At 41.9% G+C, this 6,536-nt stretch overlaps 1 non-coding gene across 1 annotated transcript; it reads left to right on the forward strand.

The window, feature by feature from the left end:
- Window positions 1–6,008: 6,008 nt before the first annotated feature.
- trnac-gca (transfer RNA cysteine (anticodon GCA)) lies at window positions 6,009–6,080 on the forward strand. Its single transcript has one exon. It is a non-coding gene; the product is annotated as a tRNA-Cys (tRNA).
- Window positions 6,081–6,536: the final 456 nt, after the last annotated feature.

Below are 6,536 nucleotides of genomic sequence, written 5' to 3' on the forward strand. Positions count from 1 at the left end.
TACCTAAAACTGAATAAATTAAAAGCTAGTGGGGAAAATCACAAGAAAATGTATGTGACTGATGAATTGGTACAAATTAAACCATTTAGAAAATGTATAATGCAAATATGACAGGTGTTGCAGCTTTTAGGCTATGGATTTCCAGTGGTGGATGAAGTAATTTTAAGTGCCTTTTGCAGGTAGCCTTTCCCTTATTACAGAATGTTCACTTTGGAAAACATTTGCTTCATTCCAAAACATAACTTACTTTTAACAAATTTTGACTACATTCCTTGTTCATTTGAACTGAAGCTCCAAGGCAGGATAGCAATGTCTGAGTCATGAACAAATCACTCATGTGAGCCGATTATTCTCGAATCAACAACTGATTCAATGATCTGGATGAAGAGAGTCTCTAGTTAACCATTCTAACTTGAATGGTAATGGATAACAACATCCGTTTTTCTACAGATTTGATTTTTACAGTGTAGGTATAAGCATATAAAAAAATAAGCTATGCTTCATCGATCTTTGTTTTGTTACTTAAGTACCATACATTTTAAAAAATATATGTATTTTTGTGCTTTTAATCAAGTAAAATATATGATGGAGTAATATATTTTTTAGGCTTTATCTTTACTTTTTGTGTACTTTATCCACCACTGTGATTTGCAAACCAAAAGTCCCAGTACCAGACAGTACTGTGGCATTAGTCACATAACAGGGCCTTCAATTTTTGTCCTTTCACCCTGCTTATCTGGGTACATGACAGGTATTTGATAATCACTGTCTGCCCATCAGAACAACACAGCGCGTTGAAGAGTGAGTGGTCTGGAAGACAGCTGGTGTCAAAAAGTCCAGCACAAATTCATTAGAGCTTGAAATATTGAACCTGTAAGGCACCAAGTAACAATCTCCCACCGGGTTTCATGTCTAGTTTTTCATGTCTGTAGTGAATGTGAAGCCATGCACAGAGGATTCAAATCTGTAAGGACACCCCCTGTATATGCAGAGTCACACTGCTTTTCTTTTGAACTTCTGAACCTTTGCAGCCACATTAGGCAAACGTTGTTTCCTGTTAGAAAGGACATGAAGTTTCGCTTCAAAACAATGCACATCTGAGGTGCTAACATCTCTCTCCAATGGGCCGGAAAATGCAGCCTTTACCGCACACCAGTGGAAAGAAGGAACATTTATTGGCCACACAATGTCCGTCATCACGGACCAATTCGTGAAAGCAAAGACAGCATTACATTTTTACCCCAAATTCCCATTTTCCCACAGCTTAGCGCTTACCTGCCTCCAAAAAGCATGGCTATTGCTTTGACATCAGATGGTGGATTATCGGTGGAAATGTGAAGCTGTTGTCAAAGTGAGATTTTCTAATATGCCTCTATCTGCCAAGTCTACGACTTTATGTTTACTCGGAGGGGGGATGGAGGGGTCCGGAGGAGAAGAAATGAAAGATCATCGGGTCTGCCGCATCTCATCCGCTTCTCTACATTTCATTTCACCCTCAGTATTCATTTTCCTGCCCCTAAAATGATCAGAATAATTCATGTGCTCCAGCGTTGCCTGTAGAATGTGTAGAATGTGACTCGGCCCTCTCAGCTGAACAACCCCACAGAGGCTTTGGACTTTAAGGTCACTCAGCTCCCTCAGCTCCAATGCCCATATCTATAATTCAATGGACAGGAAAAAGGGGATGAGTACAGATCACAGACTACTTAGACATATGGTGGTGTGGAATCTCCCTCGTGCCCACGAGATTGGACCCACGTTCCGATAGGGGCATCTAAAAGCAAAATCCATTAGCAGGAACCCTGTCTTTAAAATATTCCTGCCCTCTGAAAGGTTTGTTTTGGCCCTTTTAACTGAACTTTTTAGTTTTAGTCTATTTTAGAGTCTTGTGCGTTTGTATATGCACCTCTTTTTTTCAAATGTAAGTGTATTTCCGTTCTCAGTTCGATCGCCCAGATGTCACTGAATCCACTTTAGTTACTAACACATGGCAATATGAAAATGGTTCCATTTTCGTCTTAGACGCACTTAGTTTAAAACTCCTGTGTACTAAACATGCTTTTTGCTCAGAAATGGGAGACATAAAAATTGCACTAGTTCAAACAGGATTACAGACCTTTTCATATGGAGTGCTAGTCCTTTCAAGTTCGATCACAAGTGGCCATTAAGTCTTCTTGCATAGCTTCCCTCTCAAGCACGTCTGTCACGTTGCACACACACGAGGGACGAGGAGAATATGTTGACAGGACTTTATTTGCATGAAGGGAGACAAACACAGGAAGATGTTCAACAGCGGACAGAGGACTAGGGACTGGGAACACTTTAAATACACACAGGAGGAGGGGATGACGAGACACACCTGGGATCAATGAACCATCATGGGGAACACCTGGGACAAATTAAACATGGGAAAGGAACACCTGGGGAGCAAGACACAGACAAAACATGGAACAGAGTCTGACATAACGCCCCCCTCCGGAAGGCGTGACCTCACGCCATATAACATCCAATGGGGAGGGGGGGGTGGGCACTCTGGAGGTCCCTCAGGACAGACACGGACAGTGGGCCTCCAGAGCGGTCCCCGTTCGGGGTGCCATGGCGGATCAGGAGCCTCGGGAGGCCATGGCGGAGCAGGGGACTCGGGAGGCCATGGCGGAGCAGGTAGTTTTGGAGGCCATGGCGGAGCAGCCTCCGAGGCCGCGGCCCCAGCCCCCGCCTCGGCCTCTACGGCTGGAGCCATAGTACCCCCCCCAAAAAATACTTGGGGAAATTTAAGGGGCCTGGAGCCCTCCCTGGGCCTAACGGGGAAACACGAGCCCTCCCTGGGCTTAATGTGAAGCCATGCACAGAGGATTCAAATCTGTAAGGACACCCCCTGTACAGAAGGAGTCACACTGCTTTTCTTTTGAACTTCTGAACCTTTGCAGCCACATTAGGCAAACGTTGTTTCCTGTTAGAAAGGACATGAAGTTTCGCTTCAAAACAATGCACATCTGAGGTGCTAACATCTCTCTCCAATGGGCCGGAAAATGCAGCCTTTACCGCACACCAGTGGAAAGAAGGAACATTTATTGGCCACACAATGTCCGTCATCACGGACCAATTCGTGAAAGCAAAGACAGCATTACATTTTTACCCCAAATTCCCATTTTCCCACAGCTTAGCGCTTACCTGCCTCCAAAAAGCATGGCTATTGCTTTGACATCAGATGGTGGATTATCGGTGGAAATGTGAAGCTGTTGTCAAAGTGAGATTTTCTAATATGCCTCTATCTGCCAAGTCTACGACTTTATGTTTACTCGGAGGGGGGATGGAGGGGTCCGGAGGAGAAGAAATGAAAGATCATCGGGTCTGCCGCATCTCATCCGCTTCTCTACATTTCATTTCACCCTCAGTATTCATTTTCCTGCCCCTAAAATGATCAGAATAATTCATGTGCTCCAGCGTTGCCTGTAGAATGTGATTTCCACTTCTCGGCCCTCTCAGCTGAACAACCCCACAGAGGCTTTGGACTTTAAGGTCACTCAGCTCCAGCATAGATGATGCCCATATCTATAATTCAATGGACAGGAAAAAGGGGATGAGTACAGATCACAGACTACTTAGACATATGGTGGTGTGGAATCTCCCTCGTGCCCACGAGATTGGACCCACGTTCCGATAGGGGCATCTAAAAGCAAAATCCATTAGCAGGAACCCTGTCTTTAAAATATTCCTGCCCTCTGAAAGGTTTGTTTTGGCCCTTTTAACTGAACTTTTTAGTTTTAGTCTATTTTAGAGTCTTGTGCGTTTGTATATGCACCTCTTTTTTTCAAATGTAAGTGTATTTCCGTTCTCAGTTCGATCGCCCAGATGTCACTGAATCCACTTTAGTTACTAACACATGGCAATATGAAAATGGTTCCATTTTCGTCTTAGACGCACTTAGTTTAAAACTCCTGTGTACTAAACATGCTTTTTGCTCAGAAATGGGAGACATAAAAATTGCACTAGTTCAAACAGGATTACAGACCTTTTCATATGGAGTGCTAGTCCTTTCAAGTTCGATCACAAGTGGCCATTAAGTCTTCTTGCATAGCTTCCCTCTCAAGCACGTCTGTCACGTTGCACACACACGAGGGACGAGGAGAATATGTTGACAGGACTTTATTTGCATGAAGGGAGACAAACACAGGAAGATGTTCAACAGCGGACAGAGGACTAGGGACTGGGAACACTTTAAATACACACAGGAGGAGGGTATGACGAGACACACCTGGGATCAATGAACCATCATGGGGAACACCTGGGACAAATTAAACATGGGAAAGGAACACCTGGGGAGCAAGACACAGACAAAACATGGAACAGAGTTTGACAACGTCATTGATTTAGCTCAAGTGCCTCTCTTAACCAGTCCAGTTACCTATTAATAATCCTTGTTCCAAACGAATAATGACAAGTGCATTTCTGTTGAGTCTCAACTCATTGTAAAGACCTTATGACACGTTTGTAAGGAAATTGACAAAATTGAGAAAATTAAATAATGTGGGTATTGCCAATCATACCTGTGGATCATAACCGAAATGGAAATGACTAAGGTTTACTGAAAAAGAGATGCCTTCATAAAACAAATACTGTTCTTCATTGTGGGTCTGAAGCAAGATTGAGTCCTTGATTTGATCTATGCGCTATCCATTTCATATTTATCACGTGGTTGTGAAGTGAACAAAATTAGTTTATTGGTTTGTTAAAAACAGTTAAACCATATGTTTAACTGTTTTAAACGAACCAATTTTCTGCACTTTGCAACCACATGATGCATATAAAATGGCAATAAAATGGTTAAAAATGAAGCAGAATGAACCAGTAAAAGCTTTTTCTTGGTCACATTATGTCCTGTAGTCAATGTAATGTCATTTTCTGGCACGATGCACCATGTAGCACATTTGTACTCTGGAGAATTGCTCTCAGAAAAGCATTTTTATTGATTTTCTACTCATTTTAGAGTCATGTACATTTGTATGTAACGATTAACTATAGCTGTATTAATGGTGGAGTGGATGCAGCTATTTGTATCTACGTTCTTTACGAATTATAATGAAAGATGCAAAGGATTTTAATAATCACCCCAGGGCAAGATACCTTTCTGATTCTCTGAAAAATAAATAAATAAATACATACATACTTACATACATACATACAAAAATAAATAAAATGTACAAAAGCTATCACAGTACTCTTTTGAAAGGTACTAATATGCACCTTTTAAGGGTAAATAAGGTACAAAAATGTACCTTTTGAAAAGGTACTGTCCCAGTTATAGCTTTTGTACCTTTTTTATGAGAATCCATGACAAATAAATAAACAAACAAACAAACAAATTGGATGGATGGATGGATGGATGAATGTGGTATGGTGCTTTTATACTTAAACACTATGCAAAACCCAACAAAACTACAGCAGAAATGTGACCACAATGGTATTGTTAAAACTATACTATACAACACCGGTTGTGTTCCAGATTTCGAGTAATCGCAGCCTTACATTTAGATCTATGGTTCATGTTAAGCATCAGCGATCTAATCACTGATGCTCTCCATGCTCTCTATCATTCATGGTAATTTCAAATATTGAGGGCCCTTTAAATCATTGATGGCACTTCAGCCACCTCTGTTTTGGTCTGGAGGAGAGGTGTCCCTTCTCATCTTCTCCACACCTCTCATTCTCAGAGGCTCTAAGACACTCTCAGACATGGGGCCGACGTCTCCTCCCGCATCACTTCAAATGAAACCACCATTTTCTGTCTTAAGGGCTTTTAAGAAAGAAAGAGCTGAGAGAAACAATGAGTGCTGACTAAAACGTATTGTTTCAAGGGTTAAGTCACACAGGTTGAGACTATTCTCTATATTATTATCCACATGTTTTACCTACGTTTGTCAAATTTAATAATATGTCAGTTTTAAAAAAAATGCTTTCATTTGTCAGCAATGACATGGAGGAAGCGTAATAAAGTAGTCTGCTTCATGGGGGGTATAGCTCAGTGGTAGAGCATTTGACTGCAGCTCAAGAGATCCCCTGTTCAAGTCTGGGTGCCCCCTTTTGGGGAAGTCGTGGCCTAATGGTTAGAGAGTCGGACTCATAACCCAAAGGTGGTGGGTTCGAGTCTCGTACCGGCAGGGATTGTAGGTGGGGGGAGTGAATGTACAGCGCTCCCATACTTGGCCACATGTCACGTCACGTCACGTCACGTCACGTCATATGCGTATCACATCCCATCGGGAAAGGCCATAAGTGGAAAATACATTGAAATTGGCTGCCATAAAGCACGGCTGTCCCACTTTCTTGGGCACATTGTGTTAGGCTCCACATTTGAATTTTCAACTCTCGAAAGACACACACCTCATTAGGCATGCTGTGATGCCAAGAAAAGGAATAAATGGAATAAGTCCGCTAATACATGAAAACTCCCCTGATAAAACATCGTCATTAGATAGCTTACAAAAATACTTTATTTTAGAGCACTTGTATGATTATTTAAGCGAGCAAACAGTAGT

This window comes from Sinocyclocheilus anshuiensis, unplaced genomic scaffold, assembly GCF_001515605.1.
Source record: "Sinocyclocheilus anshuiensis isolate Anshui unplaced genomic scaffold, SAMN03320099.WGS_v1.1 scaffold1872, whole genome shotgun sequence".
In the NCBI taxonomy this organism is placed as follows: domain Eukaryota; kingdom Metazoa; phylum Chordata; class Actinopteri; order Cypriniformes; family Cyprinidae; genus Sinocyclocheilus; species Sinocyclocheilus anshuiensis.